The sequence below is a fragment of the Canis aureus genome, chromosome 12 (genome assembly GCF_053574225.1).
Source record: "Canis aureus isolate CA01 chromosome 12, VMU_Caureus_v.1.0, whole genome shotgun sequence".
Classification (NCBI taxonomy): domain Eukaryota; kingdom Metazoa; phylum Chordata; class Mammalia; order Carnivora; family Canidae; genus Canis; species Canis aureus.
The window spans coordinates 13843681-13861636 of NC_135622.1; the positions used below are offsets into that span (position 1 = coordinate 13843681).

General features: G+C 46.3%; 1 long non-coding RNA gene across 1 annotated transcript; it reads left to right on the plus strand.

The window, feature by feature from the left end:
• Window positions 1-11685: 11685 nt before the first annotated feature.
• Window positions 11686-17020, plus strand: LOC144324627 (uncharacterized). The gene is made up of 4 exons (XR_013390060.1): window positions 11686-11986; window positions 14241-14345; window positions 14502-14661; window positions 15469-17020. It is a non-coding gene; the product is annotated as an uncharacterized LOC144324627 (long non-coding RNA).
• Window positions 17021-17956: the final 936 nt, after the last annotated feature.

Below are 17956 nucleotides of genomic sequence, written 5' to 3' on the forward strand. Positions count from 1 at the left end.
GGCCAAGTGTGACCTTGAGAGTGGCATCTTTAGCATCTTGGCTGAGTTACTGTTGTGAAGGGTTCCAGGGAGGTTTGGAGCCTAGGTTCTAGAACTACCTCCCTTCCTTCTAGGTTTTCTGCCAAGGGAGTCTTGCACATAAGGATAAAATCCCAAAGGGAAACAAAGTAGCAGCTTCCTAATCTCTGTGCGAGTGCCCAGCATCTCCGCAGGGCAGGGCTGCTCTGATATGCTAGGCTGGAAAGGAGCCTCAGCTTGGAAGCCCAACGGGAACTTCCTGTTCCCAAGTCCCTGTGTCTTTGTGTGTCAGCCCTGAGGGGCAGCCTTTGCGTCCGCTCCCCCGACCCTCTGTAGGCTGGGAATGCCTTGTGCCAGCTCTGAAGGATATGGCCTTTGCCTCTGGGGGCCAGGGTAGAGCATAGCAAGTGAGAGGAGGCTGGCCGGGCCCACCTAGGAGAGCAGAGTCGCAGGAAGGAGGGAAGAAGGTGGCATCTGAGTAAGCCCGCGCACCCCCTGTGAAACCTGGCCAGGGAAGTGTCTAGCTCTAATGAGGTCTTCAGCTCTTCAAGCAAGGGACAGACAAGAAAGAGATGAGAACAAGGAGAACAAGCTCTCAGATTGCCACTGCCCGCCCCACCCCCCCGCCCCTGGACATTCCCTAGACTGGAGAGAAGCTGGGGTAGCATCCTTGCTCTGTGAGCCAGGCTGAACTGTGGGGTTCTGAATCTTGTGCTTTCCCCTACCTAGCCAAAGGTTTAATATTTCTTGTTTTGACTCTAATCTATAGTCACTTTTTAAAAACTGCTGTCCATGGATGTGTTTGTGAGCCACAGTGCTGGTTGTATACCGCAGTTAAGCCAAATTGTGCTCCAGAAAGTTGACCTGTTTTATTCCTTATTTTTTGATTTACTAATCTTTTTTTTAAAAAGATTTTATTTATTTATTCAGGAGAGACACAGAGAGAGAGGCAGAAGGAGAAGCAGTTTTCCTGCGGGGAGTGTGATGAGGAACTTGATCCCAGAACCCCGGGATCACACCCTGAGCTGAAGGCAGATGCTCAACCACTGAGCCACCCAGGTGCCTTGATTTACTATCCTTCGGCCAGAAGTTTTAGATATGAGAACTAATTTTCTTCTCCTATCCTCCCTCCTGGTCTCCCTTCCTGCCTTCTATCCACCTGCATCTTTGGGGTGCTTACCGAGGGTCAGATTTTCTGCTAAGCTCAGGGCTTGTCAATTAAGGACTTCCAGATGAAGAGGAGGCAGTTGGAGAGAGGCAGTGGGAAGGAGAGGCGCCTTGAGAAAAGCAGTTGCAAAAAATTGGCCAGCCATTAGGCACACTCTCGACTCCATGTATCCTCACCCCCGGCACCGAAGAACAGAAATCAGAGTCCCCGTAGCAGCAACCAAAACAAAGCCTCCACTCTGGAGTCCTGCCAGCAGAACTCCTGGTTCTCCAGCCAACGTGAGGAGGCTCAGAGCAAGACCTAGCCTGTGTAGCACAAAACACAGGGGCACTGGCTCTTCAGAGTGTTCAGTGCTCTTTTGAGAACCCTGGGAATTACTCAATAACCTCAGACATTCTAGCTCTTTCCCTTAGTATAGAGTCTCTCATGCATATTATACCCAAGAGCAAGTGCAGCTCATGCAGGTATGCGTGCTCACACATGGCGTGTGTGTGATAAAGCTTCTGTCCCTCCCCTATTCTACATACCCTCCTAGTTTCTTCCCTACCCTCTCATTCCTATCACTAAGAAGCTGAGCGTATTCCAATGGACAAATGCTTTCTATGTATTCAACTGATTACAAACATTTATTAAGCACCTTCTATGTGCTTAATTTTAGACTCAATGCCTTTGGAGCTGGAAGGGAAAAAATATAGAAGTCCTCCTATCCTTGCCCCCATCAGGAAAATTTTATTATGGCTATAAGGGGTCAGTCTAAGCTTCATAAAATGAGGGAAACACAGGCCATCCAATGGTCAATTGTGTGATTCAGGTTCTTGGTCTGGGAGCTCAGAAGTGGGAAGTGGCGTTGGAGGCTCCCTGGAGAAGGTTCGAAGGGATCTGTGAGATGAGTCCTGGACGAGGCTGGGGGTGAGCTCTCTTCCGAGGGTGAGAGGAAGGGAGTGGTGCCCCAGGTGGAGGGGAGAACATAAGCAGAGACGTGAGGCAGGGATGATCCCAGCCTACACCCGGGATGGAGAGGAGCCAGGCCTGGATGGAGGGCAGCTGCGCAAGCCAGGGAAGAGCGTGAGGAAAGGGCTGGTGTGGGAACAGCCGATGGCAGGGGCCCTCGTCAGACGCATTTGTAGGACACTCTGCCTGGAATTTTTCCGGAGAGGTAGAGAATTTGGGTCTGCATGTATTTTTAGCCTCGTCTTTTCCGCCCTCTTCTAAGCAACGATTCTGAGAGCTTTCAGCCTGAGGTCATCTGTTTTCCTAGTCCCTGTTCCAGGGAAACAGATGCCAGCACCACCACCTCACATGGAGGCTGCTGCCGCCCCGGCGCTGACCCCAGGAGAGCGACGTGTCCACTGGACCACAGGAGCAGCCTGTGGGAGGCCGCCCCCGTGGCAGGCTCAGCAGCCCCGAGCTCTGCCAGAATGTCACCCCTCCGTTCTGGCATGAGCCCTCTGTGGTTGTGAGAAACCCCCAGATGCCTGTACCCACTTCCCTTCAGGGCCAGCAGGGCTGCCCTTCTGGCTGGGAGGCTGTGGGGGGCCTGAGGTATCAGATCCAGCTTTCGGGGCTCCCCTACAGGGGACTCGGGCCTTATCTCTCTGCTTGCCTGCTCGCTCTCTCTCCCTTTCTCACTGGCTCAGTGTCATCATTCCCTGCCACCACTGTGGGTACTTCCTGAGAGCCACTGGCTCTATGAGCATCTGTAGCACACCCTCCGTCACCCTGGGAGGAAAGCTTGTTTGCTTCTTTGCCTTCTAGGCCCACATTTGCGAGTCCTGGTAGACATGACTACTGGAAAAACACAGGACCCAAACCAACTCATAATCTTGTCTCTGGAGCATAATTCCTTTCAACCATCTTACTTCTGTCAGAGGTACCAATCTCTACTCTCCAGACTGGAAGCCCCTTAGACCCCCTTGCCTACCCTTTAACACTTCTCTCCGGGGAGATGGCAAGACAGATTCATTCTTTCTCCATATGTCTTTTGATGGACGCTGTACCCACCTCTTGGATCTCAGCCCTCATCGATGTTTGGATGGATGAGCCCAGTGGCCTCAGATGGCCTCTTCCCTACAAAGTATGCTTTTCCTGCCGCTCTACACTGCCACTTCCCACCCATTGGAGAGACTTCTGTGTCACCTCCTTTCTTGTCTTGTCAAATCTTGGGTCCTCTTCTTGGCTTTCCAGTCCCCACCTTGTTCCCTTCCCCTATTCAGCTTTAGCTTCTCCCCTCCTCGACTCCACTTACTGGGGATTGCTCCTACTCCCAGGAACATATCAAGCTCATCCTATCTCAAGATCTTTGTCCTGGGCTTCCCTTGCCTTCCTCTCATCTCTCCACTCCATTTCGAGTCCCTAGCAAGGATTTAATCCTCCAAAGCGGAACTTTACTTCCTGGCTCAAAGCATATGACACATTCCAGCCTGGAAATGTCCTTAGAGACAGTTTGCAAGTCAGAGAAGAAACCCCGTCTCATTGTTAGAATGCTTTCTCTATTATTTTTATTTGTACCACAGTGGTACAGCCCAGCTTGATCACTCAGGTTTATGAGTTTGGGTCTTCTGCAAAGCTTGGAAGGCCTGAGTAGATGTGAAAGAGATTTATTAGGGGAAATGCTTGTGAATGATAAAGGAAAAGGAGCTAGAGAAGGTGAGATGAGCCTTCATGTGACAGTGCAGATCTGCCCCCTGGAAAGGACAGAGGGATGGAAGGAGGACTGGGGAGGAAGAGTCTGAGACTGCAGCACAGTTATAACAAAGTCTCAATCAAGAAGACGCGTCCCTTGGCTGCAGTCAACTAACCGAGAAGTCCAGCATCTCCAGGAACAGGCCAGCCTGAATGTCCCTGCTGGGCCCCATCATTGGCTGCAGTAGCCCCTGGGAAGCATGGCCTCAGCACAAACACTGTGGCAGATCCAGCAGGGCAGCAGCTGGAGCCGTCTTTCCATACGCTCATCAAAACAGGAGTTCCAAGCAGTGCATTTGCATGGCTGCCTCTTGGGGCATGATTTCTGCTGCTGAAGAAATATTAGAGAAAGGCCTCAGATACTGAATCATTCCAAAGTTGAAGATTAGAGCCAAAATTATTGGAATGAGCTATGCATTCCTAAAGAGAATTCCTTGAGAGAAGGGGGAATCTGTGTTCATTTTCACATCAAAACATCGTTGCCATGATTACCATCATCACCACCACCATTTCCACCAGCATTACCACCATCACTACCATGGCCATCTTAACCATCATCATTGTCATTATCACCACGTTATTGTCTTGACTGCCATCATCACTGCTTTCACCACCTTTATCACACCTTCACCACCATCACCACCATCATTACCACCATCATTGTGACCACCACCATCACCACCATCATCACCACCATTATTGCTACCACCACCATCATATCACCACCATCACCACCATCATTACCACCATCATCATACCACCACCATCACCACCATCACTACTGCTACATCATCACCACCACCTTCATCATTACCACTATTACTGTCATCACGATGAAGTCAGAGAGTACGGTGTTGGGGGGGAAAGGATTCTGCTTACAAGACCTAACACCTGGCTTTAATCCTGTGTCTGCCACTGGTTTTCTGTATGGCCTCAGGCAACTCTCCCTGTGAATCTTTATTTCATTTTTCTACTTAGCAAATAACTACACTGCATCTTGTCTAAGCAGGGCAGTCCTAGGTGAAGCAAAGTGTAGGCTGAGATTGTTGTAAGTCTGATTGACTGCCAATTCCGAAGCCAAAGAATCAGTGGCATTGCCTGATGATTGACCACACCCTAGGTTTCATGAAAACAGTGGTCATGGTAGCTGCAGAATGGGATGTGACCTTGCCCTAGTTAGAATACCCAAGGGCAATAAAAGAGGTTTTATATTTTATCCAGTTCCTGTGGGGATCCAAAAAATACATCAATAAACTCAGAGTCCTCAGGAATGAGGAGGAATTTCAGTAGAGAACTTAGGGCTTAAACTTCAGCACATATCTATGGAGGCCCAGGGAGGGTAAGGCCTTCCCCACTGGTAGCACAGCACAGTACAGCTGAGCTGGGCCTATGATTCTCGGCTGCCAAGTCTTCTCTGGAGCTGCTGGAGAAGGATGGTGGCTGGGGTGTGGCCTGTCTGGGATGGGGACAGGAATGTTGCTAGAATACAGCTCGAGGGTGAAATGAAGGCCACAGGCCCTGGGTGATGACAGAGGCAGCTGCCGCAAGCCAGAGTCCCAGCCACATCTGGGCTGCTGATTGCACAACCCAGCTGTCGGCTGGGTCTTCTGACTCCCCAGTGGGATGGGCTGGCTGCGGGACTGGAAGAGGGTGGGCTGGAGGCCTTGGGAAAATTCAGCACCTGCAGATGGTTCTGGTGAGTCCCTTCTCTTTTCAGAGGATTCCCTGGCTAAGGATGAAAGTAGGGGGCAGGAAGCCAAAGGGTCCTTCTCAGCTTTTAGTATTCCCTTTGTTTCCACCAGCCTCTGCTCTCTAGGTCACCCCATGTTCCTGAAAAGGGAATTTCCATAGTTCCCTTCCCACCCATCCTAGGGACTGGGCAGGGGTGGAGGGTGAGCTGAGGGGCAAAGGGGAGATGGAAATTCCCTTAAAGTTGGCAATAGTGGGGGATGCCATGTGTAGGACTGAAACTAATAATCTGTGACTTTAAGTCCATTCCAGGAAGGATATGTTTTCTGCTCTACCCCTGCCCCCCGCCTGGAACCCCTCTGTTCCCTGAAACTGAAATAGGTCCTGATCCTGCTTGAGCTGTCCACCATTTCATCAATCTGTGCCCCTTATCTGATTCTTCCTCATGCAGATGTTAAGGCTGAGACCTGGCAAGAGGAAGGCAGAGCCCTTAGCCATCCCCGAGGTCAAGTGCTGTGTCTCACTTGGGAAAGGAGTTCCCCCAGTCCTGCTGCACAATCCTGGGTTTCCCTAGGGAACCAATGCAGAGTACTCAAGGGATCAGGGAGATGAGGACCTTCCTTCTTCATGATCAGGAGGAGCTAGGCACTATGATGAGGGAGTGGCTCATTTTGGTGCTCCATTTTTTTTTTTTTTTTTGTCTGAGAACTGGCCCAAGAGCCCAGAAGATATTACATTTTCTCAATTTGAAAGCTTTTGGTTTAGTTGTGTTATTATTTGGTGAGGGGAGCTTTAAGGGAGGAGTGGGAATGAATTGCCTGGAAAGGACTCAAGGTCTTCCCTATCAGTAGAATTTTGAGTTTTCCAAGATGGAGGCAAAATTCTAACTACCTAGATTTCTTTCTGCAGTTGTGGCCTTGATAGAGGTGAAAGGGCTGGCTAAGAAAGTAGAGTTCTCTATCTTCTTTCCATGATCCCGTATCTAACTCACTTCCCACTCCAAGAGCTGGAAAGAAACTTAAAAACATCCAGGCTATGTTCAGATACATCTAGGAGCAGGAATCACAGAATACTCCCAAAGAAATCTATTCTATCTCAGGACCACCAATCTTAGAGGGCAAAAGATTTCTTTTTTCATAAGGAATTGGAAAAGATCCCATTGGAGCTCTGTGGTTTGAGTTCTACCCATAGGGACAACAGAGAACAAGTACCATCCTTTAAGAAAATAATATATCTTAGATTTTCTCTTATTTTGATAAAATTTTAATACCTAGTTTTTTTCTTTTTAAACATACTTTCTAGATCCCTCCCCATCCAGAAGTTCTTTATGTTTGTCAACATTCTTTTTAGAGTGTTGAGCCCACCACTGACCACTGGTCATCAATGATGATGTGGAGCCTACAGGACCCTTCTCAATGATGACATGGCATTTCCATTTCTTCATTCCAAGCAGCAAATTTTTTTTGCATATGTGTCTTTTTGTTTACTTGTTTCCTACTAAAGTTGTAATTAATTAAAATTCTTAGGCCCTTTACACATTATAGTCTCTTATATCCTTGGCAATCTGAATTTGGCTGTTTTCTTGGACTTCAATATAAAATTGTGTATTAAATCTACATTTTTAATAGTTTATTTTGTTAGACCATCTTGTAATTTCAGCAAATTTATTAGTTTTATTTGCTGCTGTAACAAATTATCACAATCTTGGACATTTTTTTTGGTGGGAGGCATTGTTCTGCCTACCACAGTTAGTCAAGATTTTGGTCCTGATTCTATCACCTAACACATTAATTAATCCTGTTATATAGCATCTGTCAGATTAGCATTCAGTCATTATTCTAATCCAAATTATTGATTAAAAAAACATTGAGGAAGGGATCCCTGGGTGGCGCAGTGGTTTAGCGCCTGCCTTTGGCCCAGGGCGCGATCCTGGAGACCCGGGATCGAATCCCACGTCAGGCTCCCGGTGCATGGAGCCTGCTTCTCCCTCTGCCTGTGTCTCTGCCTCTCTCTCTCCCTCTCTGTGACTATCATAAATAAATAAAAATTAAAAAAAAAAAACATTGAGGAAGAGAGGATTTTGAACACTAAGATCTTTCTTCAGGCTGCACTGATTCATTAATTAAGTCTATAGATAGTCTTCCTTTTCCCCTCCCTATCTTCCTTCTTTTTATTCTACCCTCCCTCCCTTCCTTATGTGAATCCAATTTGTATAAACACTGCACCGAGTTCCAAAGTATAGAGGGGACAAAATAGAAATTGTTCCTTCCCAATTGGATCTTTATGGTATACTGGTGAGAGAATATTATTGAACAACTATATCAGTTAATACTAGATTTGGCAATGCTTACTAGAAATTCAACTTAAATACATTAATCACAAATCTGTTTACTTCCCCCCATGAAAGAAGCCTAAAGATAGGCAGCCAAAAGTTGGTAGATGTGCATTTATCTTGTTTGGAAGATACATATTTATTTCTCTGTTTTATGAAACTTACATTTTCTTTACATTACTCTGTGACAAAATCTGTAGTTGCTCAACCTATAAACTCTTTTTCTAAACCATATGAAGACCAAGCATTCCCAAACTTTTATTAATAGGTCTAATATTTTATTCCTACTTATGTAAAACTCCAAAATTAATCATCACAATAATTATTATTTAATAGATTTGATACTTGTTTAGATTCACCTACATGTTGATCAATTTCTTTGCTCATTATTGTTTCTTTCATCCCATTGCTAACCTCTGTGTACAATTTCTTTCCTCCTGAAAAGCACCCTTCTGTGTATAATCTCTCTACATTTATGAAAATATTATTTCATTTTCATTTTTTACCTTTATGGTAACTGAGTGTGGAATTGTAGTTGACATTGAATGAATTGTAGGGTTTATGCTTTGAAGATGCCCACTTGTTAATTGACTTCTTTTGTTGCTGATGAAAGTCTGTTGACTGTTTAAAAGTTGATCCTTTGTGAGTAATCAGTTTCCTCTGGCTACTTTTAATATCTCCTCATCATCTTTTGTGTTCTGTAGTTTCACTGTGATGTGTCTAGATATGGATTTGTTTTTATATCTCCTGTTTGAAGTGGTTATTTCTTGAATGTGAATTATATCTTTCATCAAGAACTTGGAAAGTGAGCAGCCTGGGTGGATCAGCAGTTTAGCACGGCCTTTGGCCCAGGTTGTAATCCTGGAGACCCAGGATCGAGTCCCACGTCAGGCTCCCTGTGGGGAACCTGCTTTTCCCTCTGCCTGTGTCTCTGCCCCCCCCCTCTCTCTGTGTCTCTCATGAATAAATAAATAAAATCTTAAAAAAAAGAACTTGGAAAGTTCTTAGCCATTATCTTCAAATACAGCCTCTCTCATGGGAGTGTGGGTGGCTCAGTGGTTGAGTGTTTGCCTTCAGTTCAGGTCTTGATCCCAGGGTCCTGAGATTGAGTCCCACATCAGGCTCCCTGCAGAGAGCCTGCCTCTCACTCTGCCTATGTCTCTGCCTCTCTCTCTTTGTCTCTCATGAATAAATAAATGAAATCTTAAATATCTATATTTATATCTATATGTATAGCCTCTCTTTCATTCTCTGTTCTCCCATTCAGAAACTTTGATTAGAAACATACTGTATTTTCTCATTCTATCTTTTGTATTTCTTAAACTATCATTATATTGCCCATTTGTGTTTCTTTCTGTCCTGCAATTTTGGGGTACTGCAATTCAGAAATATCTTCCAGTTTACTGATCCTCTCTTCAGCTGTGTTTAATATGCCTATTCACAAATTTTTAATTTTGACAGTTCTATTTTTCATTTCTAGAAGTCCTACTTGGTTCTTTTTCAAACTCATCTGATCTTTTTTAAGGAACATTTGTTCTTTTCTTGTATACTTAATTTTTTTTGTCTTTGATAATTAAAATGTTTATTCCACACTATTTGGCAGTGCTATTATCTGAAATCTTAAGAGTATAGCCCAACTACTTGTGTGCTTACTAACTCCTACTCATGACAAAATATTTTTTCTGAGTTTTATCTTCAGAAGGTCTTTATTTATAGACATCTAGTGCAATCTGGGTTGAGTATTTGTTCTTTAAAGATTTTGTGTTTGCTTTTGCCAGACATCCTAGGGATATCCCTGGGATAAAACTTCTTTTCATGAAGATACTGTAAAAAATGCAAACATGAAGCACAAACTTGCATGAGGGCAGGTGAATAGTTCAATATTCTCAGAGGTTAATTTTTTTCCAAATCTAGATCATAGACAATAGGTACTGTAGGTAGTAGGTAGTTGAGAAAGTAGGTAGTTGAATATTATTCTATTGTATTCTTGTACTAAGTAGGTAGTTGAATATTATTCTACTCTATTCTTGTACTAAGCATATATCCCAAGATCCTAGCATTATGAAGGATGATAAACTCCAACTCCCTAACATTCATGGGACCATGTCTGCTCTCTTATTTCTGGTTGATCATTAAAACTGAAGCTTCTTAATTTCTGAGTTTTAGAAACCTTTATGTATATGAAACCATCTAAAACGTAAGCTCTTATCTGGGTGGGAAACAAACTAACCTCTTTTGCATAATGGAAAAACAAAGAGAAAGAATGTTTTTGAAGATAATTTAGGCTTTCTGCTGAACAATGTATAAGCATTATCTCATTTAATTCCCAGAGCAATCTACAGACAAGTATTATCCTGATTTTTACATATAAGAAAACAAAGGCTCAGAGAAGTAATTTCTCAAAGTCACATAGATAGTAAGTTTCATAGGCCATAATTCTAAGTTTAATAGATGCAACGGCCCAGGCTTTCTCTCATTATATATATAAAATGTATTATTATATTAATATATCTGTATTAATATAGTATTAATATTATAATAAAATTAAAATCTTATTGTATTATTTAATATATGTTAAAATGCTACCTCCTTCCATCTTTAAAAAAATGCCTTCTGTTATCTCTGCTTCCTTTCAGTTAATGCCCTAATTCTCAATCACAAAACAGAGGTTTTTGGAAGATTGGTGGATCATGAATCCTATTCAGGAGTCTTTACCATCAGACTTGTACCCCACGAACACTTCTGCTTTTGTCTCTAATGCTATATCCATAGTCTTTGTCCACCATGTCTTTGGCAGAATATTTTATTGTTCCTCAACTCCTTGTTAAAGCACTTCCTCCTTAAGCTTTTAGAGTTCTGCTGATTCTTTGTTTCTCTGCTTTACATCTTTTCCTTTTTTCCATTTCCAAAGTGTATGTATTTTCCCACTTTTTCTCATATTTTCCTTGACCTTTCTTTTGGTCCCTTTTTTTCTGGTGGTCTCACTAGAAAAGTCACCAGGCTTTGACTTCCACCTATAAGGAGGTGACCCTTGAGTTTCCATCTCTAGCTCAGGCTTCTTACCCCAGCTCAGACCCATATGTGCAACTACCAACCAGACATCCTCACCTGGAGGACTCATGGAGAACACAAATTCGATGTACTCATTGAATCTTTCTCCTAAAACCTTCCTTGGTCTTATCACAGACAATACCACATTAGTTTGCATTCATGCATAGATCACTGGTCTTCCCATAACTTCCATGGGTTGTACATCACCTAATAAATTTTCTCAATCCATGAATCTTCTAAGATTCTACTGTTCTTGTGGCTACACTTCTACAACCTTACTCTTGCTTTTCCCCTATCTTTGAATGCCTCTCCTTGTTTTTGGATTTCAAACCCTACCCAGTCTTCAAAATCAACCTAAATTTAACTCCTATAGGAGCCATTCCTGATCTCTGCCTCCTTTAAACAAACTCCATAGTACATTGTAACAGATGCTGTTGGTGCCTATACCTTCTTGCCAATTCCATTTTAGTGCATTCTAGTTCAATTGCCAAGCAGCAGCATTCACACTTACTTTCCTGCAGGGTTTATCTGGTTACCAGTAGCTTTGTTCTCTGTGTAGCAGGCTAGAAGTACAGGAGTATTAATGCTCCCTGAAAACAGTTCTCAACCAATAAATACATAGCTCCCTCACTCTTGGGTAAAATAACTGAGTGGGTGTCTTATGCTGGTCCCCAGAGAATCCCCAGTAGAATTAAATTCTAGTTGCCTAGGAGAATCAGATTCTAGTTCCTGGCTTATTAGGGCACCCATTGACCACCCTCTTATTCCCTGTCCCCTGTTTCTGCTCTGGTACTGATGTTTCCTGGAAACCTCTTTTAAATAAATGACTCAGCTCAAATCCTTATTTCAGGGTCTGCTTCTGGGAGACTCTGATTAGGAAGCATGTAATCTGTGTCTCTCCTATCACACTTAGCTCCTGGAGGGCCAGGCTGGGCTTTATCTCTGTTCACACTCTGGTTGAGCCTCTGCCCATTAAGAATGAGGAAACGGTCATTTAATGAAGAGGCTTTGAAGACTAGGGAGAAGTAAGCTATGGCCAGATCACGGTATGTCCTGTCAGAAGGTTGCTGGGCTCTATTCACAGGGTAAGGGGAAGAGAGGTTACTACTGAAGCCATATGAAGAGGAGAACACCTAGAAGGGTGGCAGGGGAAAGTAGAGTCCTTAGTGGTATGGAGGCCAACCTGGGAAAATACTGATGGGTGTCAGTGATGAAAAAATGTTCCAAAGAGTCTAGCCGAGACAGGTGAAGCTGAGGGCCATGGGTGGAGAAAAAGAGGAAAATTTACTCAAGAAAAAAAAAAAAAAAAAGTAAACAATGAGCCTTGAAGGATACTGCCACCACGTGGGCATGACAAATCCACCTCTGTCCCAGGTAGGTCCCACTTGACTACAGCAGCCTCACAGGTTTTCTCCAGGTCAGTAATACCCAGAGCCCCATGCCCTAGACACCTGCCTGTCCATCGACACCCATTCTTCTTCTTTTTCTTTTTTTAGAGATCCTATTTATTTATTCATGAGACACAGAGAGAGAGGCAGAGACATAGGCAGAGGGAGAAGTACGCTCCATGCAGGGAGCCTGACGTGGGACTCGATCCTGAGACTCCAGGATCATGCCCTGGGCCGAAAGCAGGCGCCAAACCGCTGAGTCACCCAGGGATCCCCCATCGACACCCATTCTTAGTGAACCAGTTCCTCTCCAGGGCCTAGAGAGCAGAACCCAGTCTCCTGAGGGCCCTGACTGTTATGTCAGGCACTTCACATCTATCTGCTCCGCTATTATCCCAGGCTTTACCTCTGAGCTGTCCCTGACTCACTCTGGTCCTTTCTTCCTTGTCCTTCCAGGACAGGCCTGGGAGTTCAGTGAGCCTGGGAACTGTTCTGAGTAGAGAGTGTTTCAACCTTCACTGGTGTCCTCTCCCTTCCGCAGGCTGGGATTGTACAAGCAACACACTTCTTCCAATAAGTGCCCCAAACTCATCTGCATGCAGCTCAGCTAGAACCACAGAGGCTGTGGCCCTAGAGTAGGTTTGGGATGTGTCAGAATTCATCAAGGGAATGGGAGCAAGACCAGAAGGCCCCAAAAGGTCAGGTCTTGAGGCCAGCATTTGGCTGGGGTGCCTTCCTATCTGCCCCAGAGACAAATACCTCACCCAGACTGCCCAGGGAAACACATGGAAATTCTGCAGAAAGGTTCAAACTCTGTAATGATAGGCACTGTCAGAGGGAAACAGACAGGGAGCAGTGTGGAAAAAAGGAGAGTTGTTGGGCTTTTAAAGAATTGGCTCTGGCGACTCTGTCCCCTAAACCCAGAGATTTAAACTAGGTAGGAGCTGCATGGATTCAGGCTACACACCAAGGAAGGACATTATTGAAACTCAATTTAATAAGGCAGTGTTGGCCACTCAACCCTCACATTCCTGGGGTCAGAGGCATAGAAGACCCTTCTCCTGGTAAAGGCTGGTCTTTCCTTCCATGTTTGGAACTCAGGTCACTCTGATTCCCTACCATCCTGTAGGTCTCTGCTCTGATTCCATCTCTTCATAGCAGCCATGAATCATGTCCTCCCACACCATGTCCCCATATGACCCCCCAAAATGATATTACTTATTTATTTGTGCACTCCAGCCTCCTCCTTATTTTTTTAAATATTTTATTCATTTATTCATGAGAGACACAAGGAGAGAGGCAGAGGCATAGGCAGAGGGAGAAGTAGGCTCGCTGTAGGGACCTGAGCTGAAGGCAGATGCTCAACCACAGAGGCACCCAGTGTCCCTATTCCTTCTTATTTTTAAACCAGAGATCAAACCTGGTCTCTCTGGCTCTGCCATTGGACTGCATCTCAGGAACTTGGGCCATAGGAGCCAGCCAAAAGAGCCAGAAGGGAAAAGGCCCCCTAGATAAAGGGATATTAAGCATGGGGATGAAGGGAAGGGAGCAGACTTTGGAAAGGGCCGCAGCAGGGGAAGATCTGGGTAGGTGCCCCAGCCGGGCTGTCTCCTTCCAGTCAGTCTTCCTGGTGTGCCCCATCAGCAGGGGTAAGGTTTGGAGGAGAGGCTGCAGGGCAAGGAGCTCAGGCCTTGGGTCCCAGGCCCCAGTCCCACAGACTTGAATTGAAAACCACTGTCCTGAGAGAAGTTTGGCAGTTTCCCCCAGTGCTGACTGTGAGGCTGTGGTTACTCAGGGCTCCTGGTGAACCCTGGCAGACATCACGGGAAGTGACTGGTATGGTAATTAGAGTGACCGAGTTCAGATCTAGAGTGGGGTGATTGTCATTGTTCTGTTTCTCATCTATCCTCAGCCACAGATGGAACCTCTCACAGGCCCAGCAGGCAGGAGCTGGACCCCAACTCTGCTGCGGGCAAGATCACTGCCGTTTTCCAATATCTGGTCTCCTGCTGTCTAGGTACTTGGGGGGTTGTACTTCCCCATTCCCGAGACATTGAGTGGTCATGTGACTTGCTTTGGTGAATCCAATGTGATTGGGGTTTGGGGTGTGCACTCTTTTCCAGTGGAAAGATTAAACTGGCTGTGCTCACCTGGGCACTTCTCTCTCTTCCAGCATGATGGCTGCGGCAGCACCTATTGATGTGGAGGTGTGACATTAAGACATTATGTGGAAGAAATATCCTGCCCTGGAGAGTCACCCAGACTCAAATCACTGCTATTTGAGGGCTATTTGTCACTGTATCATGACCTGTCCTGTCCTGACTGATACCAAGGTAAGCCAATGGGCCTCTGTGTGGGGAATGGGAAGAGAAGAGAGGACACAAGAGTGGTCTTCCAGGAAGTTAATGAAGCAGATGGGCCAGTGGGGGAGAGGGATGGAATACTCTTTTGGATTTAATTCTGATCAGCAAGAAGAAATTAGAAAAGTAAAAGGGAGAGGAACCCTAATGAATGAGGATCATTATATAAAAGCTCTGAGAAAAATATTTGTTTGGTCAGCCCCCTCCTTCTCTTGGCCTACCAGTTAGTTACAGAGCACCAGGCCTGATGCTGTGATAGAGAAGCCAAGATAAAAATGAAAGGCCACTGCCCTTGAGAAGCTCATAGAGAGCAGAGGCCTTGATGGCTTACACTCTTCCCAGCTATGCTGCCTGCTGGGAGAATCTTGAATGAGCCCAATGACGAAAGGGAAGAGAAGGAGCTCAAGCTTAGACGTGAGGGGCATGGTGGACACAGAAGATGGAAAAAAGATCACAGCTAAGGTTGAGAAAACCCAGTGACATCACAACTTCCACTGACAGTTGGACATCTATCTACATGAGCCAGGCACTGTCCCCAGAGTTAGGGGGGATACAGCCACAAGCAAGGCCTGGAGAGAATCAACATGCAACAACAGCGTATTGACCGGGGATGTGACAAGAGTTAGAAAGAAGGGGTAAATCTGGAGTGAGGGCATCTGCCTAGGCATTTGGGGACTTGGTATGTGAAGACAGAATAGGAGTTTAGCATTCACCATTCATTTATTTAATAGTTTTTAATGATTTAATCATATTTAATCATTCATTTAATCTCCCTTTTAGGCCCCCATCAACATGGAAAGGGGCTGTCTGGAAGAAGCTGTGCCCATAAGCAAGAGTATGGGGGCAGGGCAGGTGTCTCCCCAGGGCAGGGGCACCCTGGTTCCAGGAAGGAGCCACCAGCTTGAGCCAACAAAATGTTCTCGGGGGGGAGGTAAGGGCTTTGGACAGAGACAAACCACCGTGCCCAAATTTGAAGACTGGGGTCGGATCAGAAAGGGAGTAAAGGTGGCTTGTGGGGGTTTTGGGGGAGAAGCTTAAACTATGTCCAAAGCCTTGACGTTCTGGTGGCATGCAAGGGGTAGGGGGAATTTCCAACCACAACATGCTGGATTGATTTGGACAAACAAAATTTTGTCAAATTTAAAAATCACAAAAAAGCCCTGCTTTTCTTAATTTTTAATTTTTAAAGATTTTATTCATTCACTCATGAGAGACACACAGAGAGAGGCAGAGACACAGGCAGAGGGAGAAGCAGGCTCCCTCCAAGGAGCACGATGTGGGACTAGATCCCAGGACCTCAGGATCACGACCTGACACAAAGGTAGATGCTCAACCACTGAGCCATCCAGGTGCCCCCAAACAGGGCTGCTTTTGCTAAAAAAAAAATGAAAGATACACCCGAGAGGAAGGTCAGCTGCTTCACCAGGACGGGCTTTGTTCAGTACCAGGGAGCATTGACTCTCACTGCCGTGAAATGGGCAGTGAGTGGTTGCATCCCAGGGTGTGAACTCTGGGTTCTGACCACTGGGTCTGGCTGATTTGGGGGCAGCTGCCAAGATGTGAGCTTCTCTGCCAGGGGCCACCAGACTGCCTGGCTCACACCCTCAGAAGGGCCGGGTGCCCCTGGGGCCGTCTGAACCTGCTGCAGACAAGGTTGGCTCCCACAGGCTCAGCTTCTGGGGGCTCCAGAACCCTGTGCCCAGATTTCCCACCTATTAGGCCAGGACTCCAGGGCTGTCATGGCACTTTTCACATGTGTGTGTGATTTTTTTGGTTTATGTTGGTCTCTTTCTGTCTTTAATTAAATTTCTTTTGGAAAAAATCCATCTCCACAGAACCAAGGGATTAAAAAGTTTTCAGTTTTGTTTTTGATGTTTGTTTTTCCCCCATCTGTGCCATGCCTTGGGCCCGTAGTGACTGATTTTCACGTTGGGGACAGCAGGTACCTGATTGAGGGAAGGAGTGTTCAGTGAGGTGACAATATGAGGCCAGCCAGACAGTAAAGCCAAGGGAAATGTCTTCCTCTTAAGCTTACATATACCTACTCTTAAATGACCATCCTTGGGGAGTTTCCCAAAGGACTTGGGCCCCCAAAGCCCATGACTGTCAGCCTGACTACCCCCAGCCTGGCCTCCTTTCTCCTCCTGTGTGGCCGAGGCCCAGCCTGGACACTCCATCTTCAAAGGGAGAAGACAAAGCCTGCTTGTTGCTCTGTATTTGTCTTGGGAGCTCCTGCTCCTAGGAGAGCCTCCTGGCCTCCCAGGCCAGGAATAGCACCGAGTCTACACGGCCAGCCTGCCCTTCTGAGTTGCTTGTTTTTATTAAAATTCTTCCGCACGCGCAATCCCGGACGGTGTGTGGATCTTGGATGAGGTGGTATGGGGGACTCAGGGAAAGGAAGGCCTCAGGCTTCTTCAGGTTGGTGTTTATTTGGCCTGCCTTTTCAGAGTAGTAGAGAATGGCAGTCCATAAAAGTGACCCAAGATTGGTGCCTCAGAGGGTGATGGGGTGTGACACAAAGTCTGTGGCAGGCCTCAGCCTGGCTCTGGGCTGCCAGCCCCCAGACAATACAGGAAACACTCTGGAGAGCTGCAGAGGCAGAACAAGGACAGGGCCCCCAAACCATGGGGCAAAGCTTACAAGAGCTGCTTCCTCCTGGTTTTTATCTGAAGGCTCCCGCAGGGTGACCCACAGGGAGACAGTCAGCTTGGCATCTGTCCCCTGGCCACTAGCAGCTCTCTGGAGCAGGCAAGGGCTGCCTGCCATGGCAGCAATATACACCTGCTGGGGGCGGGGCTGGGCTCCTGGCTTCCAGCTTTGCTCAGGTGCGGCCTGGTGGCATGTTCCTCAGCGCTTCATGTGCCTCCACACCGGCCCAGATACCCTTCAGCATTCCCCCATCTGGTCCTGGAGGCTAACAACAGCCCCGGACTCCAGAGTAAGACCTGCTCTGCCTGGTTGGCGTTATGCACAGAAAGGATTCCCATCATTCTAGCCTATTTACCTGGAGACTGAGTTCCTTCTTGCCCCACTGATCTCCACACTACTGGGCTTCGAAGCTAGTCATTCATTCTCCTGGCAGGCCCTCGGCGAGACAGGCAGGTGATGGCAGACGATGGCATAGGAGCTTCCAGCAAGAGTGTGCTTTCCAGTGTCATGCTTGGAAGCTAAGGCTTGTCCCAACAGTCTGGGCTCTGAGCCCCTGCTGAGGTGACCACCCCACAAGACCTGTAGGGATGTGGTGGAGGGCGTAGGAGCAGGGGGAGCC